The sequence below is a fragment of the Lissotriton vulgaris genome, unplaced genomic scaffold, assembly GCF_964263255.1.
Source record: "Lissotriton vulgaris unplaced genomic scaffold, aLisVul1.2 SCAFFOLD_1864, whole genome shotgun sequence".
In the NCBI taxonomy this organism is placed as follows: domain Eukaryota; kingdom Metazoa; phylum Chordata; class Amphibia; order Caudata; family Salamandridae; genus Lissotriton; species Lissotriton vulgaris.
Window position 1 is genome coordinate 84950 of NW_028252660.1, and position 8428 is coordinate 93377.

An 8428-nucleotide genomic window follows, 5' to 3' on the forward strand; every position below is an offset into this window, starting at 1 on the left:
CCTTTTCTGCAGTAGTTCCTGAGGGTTTGGTACTGTTACTAAGTGCTCGCCTGTAGTGCTTTGGGCTTTAATTAAAGAATGAGGGGATGATTTTGCATTTTTGCTGGGCTGGGTAACGCTGATTCGTGTTCTCGTTCTCGTTCACTTATGTTTGCAGAGATGCAGCGGAAAGCCATTTTGTGGTTGCCCTTGTTGAAACGCGAGGTGTGCACTCAGGGTTCGACAGCTCTCTGTCAGTAGGGAGGGTTGTACCGTATTTAGGTTCTATATTAGGAAAAGATCTTGTTTGCTTAAATATCAGAAACAATTTCGCAGTTCTTTCTTTTAATTTCATTGCCTTTTTGTTTTTCTCTCTTTTTATTTTGTTTTCTTATTTTCTTTTATTTGCTTCTTGAGGTGACAGCTGGTTCCATGAAGGAATCTAGTACTGAGCTCTTATTAAGATAATGCATTGCTTCAAGTGACAGGAAAGTGTTGGTATCAAACATTGGCTCAGCATGATTGGGTTTTTCACAACCATTGTTCTGAGAGACCTTCAGTTTTGTGCACTTTGGCTACTATACAATGCTTTGTTTGCAGTTGTGTCAGAGAGGGATTCAGTTGGAGAAGTATTTGTTGGCAATTCCTCAGTGTCTGTTGTAGTGTTGCGCTCCAGTCGTTACGCGAGAGCGTGATGACGTGGAGCGCGGTCGCCATTTCGTGGGCGCATAGAGCGCCGATATCGGAGCGATCCGGACGCGTTTCCCGCCGCTCTTCTGTATATATAAATAAATACACTTAATGACCCCTAACAGTATGTGCCTTATCATAGAGACTAACTAGCACCATTACAGTGGTGACGAGGATGGGATCTGAGCAGAAAGCAACACAAGGACCGACTGCAGAGCAAGTAAGGAGGCCACGAGGAACAGTGACCAGGGGGCAGTGCACAGCAGGAGAGCGCGGCAGAGGACTACACCACAACAGGCAAGCACCCATATAAGAAGCAGCCAAGAGCTGAGGGGGGCTTGCACACCTCACAATAAAGAAGGGAGACACCCAATCCCACAGCAAGGGCAGAAGTGGAGCCCGGAAAAAATTATATCCAGCACACTCTAGAAATAAAGGAAAGTCCCAAAGAGGGAAGCAAGCCACAGAGAGGGACCACCCACAACGGAGGGAATCAACGTCCCACCAGGCGCAGCGTCACTCAACTGAAGCACCAACTAGGAAGCTAGGGCCCTGGCGTAACAAGCACAGCACGGACAGGAGCGTGTCTTGGAGCCCCAACAAGATCAAACGCACCACAGAAGCACAAGCACTCCGGGCAGTCCACGGGGAGAAGAGACAGCGCCAGATAGATGTGCAGAAATGTGTGTGCAGGCTTATGACTCGAATCCCATTCCTACCCAAACCGGGCGAGCCCCTGATGAAATGGGTGGACTGGAGAGAATACTTTATGAACTACTAGCAGCCCGTCCCGACGTTATCCGGGTATGAATTGCTGCCGGCCAGTAGTATATTGTTTTGTAGGATTTCGTTTTGATAGTATTTCTTATCTGTGACAGGCCTGTGAAACGCTCGGATTCACAGTGCACTGCTGATGCACTGAAGAGTGCGCGTTCAGTAGTGTGTGAATTCGAGTTTCCCTACTTTATTTTTTCTTGCAATATTATATAGCGCAAACTCGACAGCATTGCATGAGCACAATTTACATTACAGAAGAACACATTCATTTGTGGTTGGCACGGGGAGACAAAGCGATTTGCCTGGAATCACAGGATGTTGAGCTGAGGCCGAGATTCGAAAGTAGCTCTCCAGCTCTAAAGTTCGCAATTCTAGAACTTGTGGCGGGGGGTGTGTCTAAAAGTGTATGTCGCTGCTGGCCATCAATGAGAGAGACCTGTGCATTTTTCAAATGGGTGGTGAAAAAATATGAGCATGTTGCTGGAGATGTGGGCCGCCGTGCCACCAATGTACTTACCGGGAGAGGATAAACACCCATTATTCCCCAACTTTTTTTCCGCATACCATCACTCTGCATACTTTCATTATGAAAGTGCCATGACTCTGCAATGCAATTATAACACATGGCATTACATTTTATATGCTTTTACCACGCATACATTTACAACGAAATTCGTTGTAAATGCATGAATGGTAAAAGCATGTTTTTTTTAATGTTTGGATAAGGTAAGTATGGGTATAGGGATATATGTTTTGGGGTACTGAGGTATATGTTTTGGCTATTTTAAGGGTTCAGATATAGTTTTGGGTTATGGGGTACACCAGTAGTTTTAGGGTTTAGGGATAGGTATGGGTTTTGGGGTACAGGGGTATTTTTAGGGTTCAGGGCTAGGTTTGGGTTTTGGGGTATAGGGGAATTTTTAGGGTTCAGGACTAGGTTTGGGTTTTGGGGTACAGGGGTATTTAAGGGTTATGGGGTAGTTTTGGGTTTTGGGGTGCAGTGGTATTTTTAGGGTTCAGGGCTAGGTTTAGATTTGGGGGTACAGTGGTATTTTTAGGGTTCAGGGATAGGTTTGGGTTTTGAGGTACAGGGGTATTTATAGGGTTTAGGGCTAGATTTGGGTTTTGGGGTTTAGGGATAGGTTTGGGTTTTGGGGTACAGGGGTATTTTTAGGGTTTAGGGATAGGTTTGGGTTTTGGGGTACAGGGTATATTTATAGGGTTAAGATGGGTTAGTGTTTATGGGTGTTGGGGTATTTTAAGGAGTAAGGGTGGGTTATGATTATGGGGTGCAGGGGTATTTAAAGGGAGCAGGGTGGGATTAGCACACGATATGAGACATGGCATGAAGGGCGGAACGTACCACACGCCCCCAGCGTTTGTCACGCCCCAGCACACGCCCACAGCACAGCGCAGACACGCCCACAAGGGACTACTTTGCTAGCATGGTTCATTTGCCTTTTAAATGTATATGGTGGGCGTCTGCATAGCCTATGTCCTTCTGCTGCAACTGCCCTTTCCAACGCTGTATTGGGTGTTGTGATTGGTGCTGTGGTTCCTGAGATTACCCGCCTCAAATGTTTGGGCTCTCTCTTTATTATATTAGTATAGATTTAGAAGCTCTAGAGGATGAGAGTGGAGAGGCATTTCCCAGCAAAAGGAGGAAGAGAATCTTTCTCTAAAACTTAGGCCCAGAAGGAATCAGGGTCTTCCAGAATCTGGTTCCCGCGCAACGGCAGATCGCTGGCGACGACGTGTTTCGGCACGCAGTAGGAGATCTAAACAAACGTTACAGACCGGCGGTGTGCACGTCTATAGACAGATACAATTTCCAGCAGAGGAAACAAGCGACGGGGGAGTCCATCGACGACTACGTGGCAGCATTGAGGAAACTAGCGATCACGTGCAAATTTGGGACCTTGCATGACGAGTTTATCAAACACCAAATAGTCATGCACACGACAAACACAGCAATCAAGGACAAGCTCTGGGTGAATGGGGATGCTACCCTGAAGGAGGTCATAGCTATGGTGAAAAAGGCGGTGCTATCCAAAAGATATGCGGATGCCGTGAAGAGAGAGAACACCGCGAGGCCCATGGTCAATAAAGTTGTCGAAGCAGAACCATCGGAAAGGGACAAAACAACGGCAGAGGAAGGGAAAGCACAAGGCAAATGGACTCCACGTTCCACACAGGCAAAGAAACCGAACAAGGAGGGCACTAACACATGCTACAGGTGCGTGACCCCATTCCATGCGGCATATGATAAACGTTGTCCTGCCTTCCGGGCGAAATGCATGTATTGAGGAATTGTAGGACCCTTTGAAAAGGTGTGTTGTCGCAAGATGAAAAGGCCAACAGTCAAGTACATTGCGCAAGATGAGGGAGTTGACGAAGTCGAGGAAGACGAAGACAACAATGTATTGTGCATTGAAGAACAAGTGCTGGGCATTGACTGCAGACGCTCCAGGAAACCACAATGTGACATGGTTATAGGAGGGGTACCGGTCAAGATGGTAGTTGACTCTGGTTCCCCGTACACCATTGTACAACAGACAGTGTGGAGTAAAATTTCAAACCTAGCCTGGGATCACACCTTGAACCTCCAGACATACGTCCCGTAACGTTTACGGGTGAACCCATCCCGATGGTTGGATATCGAGTCTTGAAGTTTGTGTTCAAGGAACGCAGTGCTGAGTGCAAACTATACGTGGCTGAGAAGGGTCCCTCAGTGCTGGGATGGATCGACCAAGGCGACTTGGGCATACAATTGAACTCAGGAGGGGACACACAAGTCCTGATGACCAACGTAGAGCATCAGCCAAACTTCACAAAAATGAAAAGCGAGTTCCCCACAGTGTTTGGAGGAAAGGTCGGGAGACTAACAAAATTCACACACAGAATTGATCTTAAGGAGAACGTCACACCAGTGGCTCACAAAGTGAGGAATATACCTATAGCAATCAGAGAAGTGGTGCAACAAGAGCTGCAGAGATTGCAAGACTACAGGATCATTGAACCGATAAACTGTTCAGAATGGCTGGCCCCATTGATGGTGGCCACAAAACCCAACGGTAAGGTTCGCCTGTGCGTGGACTTGCGGGAGCTGAACAAGTGCATAATCGTGGAGAAATTCCCTTTACCAAGGATTGAGGAAATGCTAGCAAAAAAAAAGGGGATAAAGTGGTTATCCACCATTGATCTCACGTCTGCATATCACCAGATAGCCCTGCATCACACGAGCTGAAAACTGACATCTTTTATTACGCCCTTCGGATGTTACCAGTTCCGCCGGATGCCATTTGGCCTGGTGTCAGCAGCGGCGGTGTTCCAAAAACTGATGCACAAACTATTTAGAGACATAGAGGGAGTACAATACTTCCAAGACGACATCTTGGTGATGGGCAAGGACAAAACTGACCATGACAGGAAGCTGGCAAGAGTGCTGCAAGTATTGGAAAGAAATAGCCTGACAGTGGAGTGAGAAAAATGCAGGTTCGGAATGGAGTCAGTGACCTACTTAGGGCACGAGATTGGTGAGCAAGGCATCACGCCCGAACACGCAAATGTCAAGGCGATATGTGAAGCACCCGCACCAAAGAACAAGGAAGAAGTGAGATCATTCTTTGAGATGGCCGAATATTACAGTAAGTTTGTGCAGCATTTCGCCACCAAGACACACCACCTGCGGCTACTCATACGCGACTAAACAGCCTTTGAATGGACAGGATAGGCGCAAGGAGAATTTCAGAGAATCAAGGAAGACATCAGCAAAGCAATCCCTCTACAAGGGTATGATCCACAAGGACAATCCATATTGACTACTGACGCGAGCGAACAGGGACTAGGGGCAGTCCTCATGCAAGAAAGGAAGGATGGAGAGATGGCAACAGTCAGCTTTGCGTCTAGGTCATTGTCACTGACAGAACAGAAATTCAGTGTAATAGAAAAAGAGATGCTGGCGGCAGTGTGGGCCATGGGGAAATTCCGCCAATTCTTATGGGGTACGAGGTTCCTACTTAAGACGGACCACAAACCACTGGTCAAAGTGCTCACGTCATACAGTCATGCTAGCGCTACACCCCGCATCGCCAAGATGACGCTGAAGTTGTTAGATTACAGATATGATGTCGAGTACATCCCGGGAACTAAAAACAAGGTGGCAGATTATCTCAGCTGAGCCTCAGCGATGGAGGAAGCACCCACTGGCGCTGACGAGGACGAAGTCAGAGTAGCTTTTGCGGAAGACCCGGAGAAAGTGATAAGTGGTCAGGAATGGAAACAGGCATATGACAATTACACAGATATCAAAGAAGTCAAAAGCTTCCTACTGCAAGGATGGCTGGAGAAAAGACACCTGAAGGCGGAACTAAGAAAATTCTTTGAGGTGCGGGAGGAATTGTCCATTGGAGACCAGGGGACACTCCTGTTTAGAGGTGACAAAGTAGTCCTTCTAGCGTCACTGATACCACACTTGCTAGCGGTGTTGCATAAAGGGCACTTAGGCATTGTGAAGACGAAGTTGAGAACCAAGCAAATGTACTGGTGGCCGGCAATGGACATCCAGATCGAGAGACAAGTACGTGAATGTGACCAGTGCCAAAGAGCGGATAAATCTCAGACCCTACTACGGCCTTCGTTGGGGAAGTTCGACAAGCTTGCTAACCCTTGGGAGGAATTGCCTATAGACATTCTTGGGCCAGTACTGGATGCACAGGAAACTCTGAAGTACGTGTGTGTTTTAATTGATCGATTTTCAAAGTGGCCAGAGGTAGACATACAGGAGGAGATGGACACAGAGACAGTTCTTAGATTTCAGTCTGCCACCTTCCTTAGAGAATGCAAAAACCACAGGTGATGGACAGAATGCAGTACAATGTCATACATTCACCCCAGTACAGAGATCTTGGTCTAAATCCATCGTTTTTTTGCACTCCACACCACCCCAGTTCAGACATGGCCATATGCAAATCAGTCTGACCCTGCGCCTCATGGGAACAGTCCAGCCCGAAGCCATGCCTTCCCTGGACCGGAGACAAGCTACCGAGGACCGGTTTCTGGCATTCCAGCCGTCTTCAGCCCGGCTTGCTTGAATCCAGTGGTGTGGAGTGCATGGGAAGACATGGCTTGGCAGTTCGGGCTGGACTGTTCCATGAGGCACAGGGTCAGACTGATTTGCATATGGCCATGTCTGAACTGGGGTGGCTGAGTGAGCTAAAGAATGGTGATGGATTAAACCCAGATCAGTTGACTGGGAGTGAGTGTTTGATTTGCTCAAACGCTCCGTCCATCATCCCCTTTTGTTTCGCTTTGTTCGCCCTAAGTTGGCAGAGTATGCTCAGACGTGAGTCCCTTGCTCATTTGGCCACTGGATTCAAGATAGCCTGGCTGATGAGGATTATGAATCTGAAACCGGTCCCAGGATGCTTGTTTCTGGTCCAGGGAAGACATGGCTTGGCAGTTTGGGATGGACTGTTCCCATGAGGCACAGGGTCAGACTGATTTGCATATGGCCATATCTGAACTGGGGTGTCTGAGTGAGCTAAAGAATGGTGATGGATTAAACCCAGATCAGTTGACTGGGGGTGAGTGTTTGATTTGCTCAAACGCTCCGTCCATCATCCCCTTTTGTTTCACCTTCCTTAGAGAAGGCATCCCCTGCTCCATTCTGAGTGACAATGGACCTCAATTTACATCGGAAAAGTGGTATCAGTACATGGCACGGAATGGCATCAAGGTGAAACACATGACGGTCTACCACCCAGCGGGCAATGGACTAGCCGAAAGGTTTAATCGCGTCAAAATGGGCTCCATACATGCAGCCATAGCGATGGACAAAGACTGGGAAAAGGAAGTATGGAGTATGCTGTGGGCCTACCGCATTACGCCCGTTAGTACTGGATACAGTCCGTTCCAAATTCTAAGAGGGCGTGACCCTTTCACCAAGGATAATCTGGCGTGGAAGGAGAAGACGGTCACGAGTAAATGGTCACCGGCAGTGGTGCAACACAACTTAGAGAGAGCACAGAGAATAAACACTGAGCACTACAATAAGAGGCGGAACGTGAAGGATACTATGTTGGAAAAGGGAGAGTGGGTCCGAGACAAACTGGCCCAGTTGAGAAGGAAAGAAGAGAGCAAATATAGCTTGCCCATGCAAGTAAAAGAGGTGTACGACAGAGCGGCATTGCTGAGCGACGGAAATGGGTGGTCGCAGGATCGCATGGCAAAGTGCAACTAGATACTACAGTGGCCCCGAGAAGATGGGTCACGGACACAAGACAACCAAGGTTCACCGACTGACAGTCTATCACCGTGCGAAGGGGGAAAGAGTTAGGTGCAGAAAGAAGCGGAATCGATCACGAAGAGGTAGACAACCCCATCGCAGAGGAACATCCGGAGAAGGCTGACAAGACTCCTGAGGTGGGGAGTCCCAAAGGAACAGGAAGGAGAAAGAATAACACAGTAGAGGACTGTGAGAAGGGCATCACCTCCACTCAGGTAAGGCGTACACGTGCAGGAAGAACTATAGTGAGGCCTGCCAAATATAGAGACTATGAGCTGGATGAAGTGAAGTAACTGTCGCCCTAGAGACTCAGAGACCAATTGCATTTTGTTGTGGTCGTTATAAAGAGGGGAGATAAGTAGTGTCGCACTCCAGTCGTTACGCGAGAGCGTGAGGACGTGGAGCGCAGCCGCCATTTTGTGGGCGCACAGAGCGCCAATATCGGAGCGATCCGGTCTCGTTTCCCGGCGCTCTTCTGTATATATAAATATATACACCTAGTGACCCCTAACAGTGTGTGCCTCATCATAGAGACAAACTAGCACCATTACATCTGTGGCTGCAGAAGATCTAGAAAGCTTGTTATCTGTATTAGGAGGGGAATGCGCCTTGATGGTTTGTATTTCCTCAACCAGGGTGGAAACAATGGTTGGAAATGCCTGCAGTTTTTCAATAATAGGACTGCAGGTACAAAAC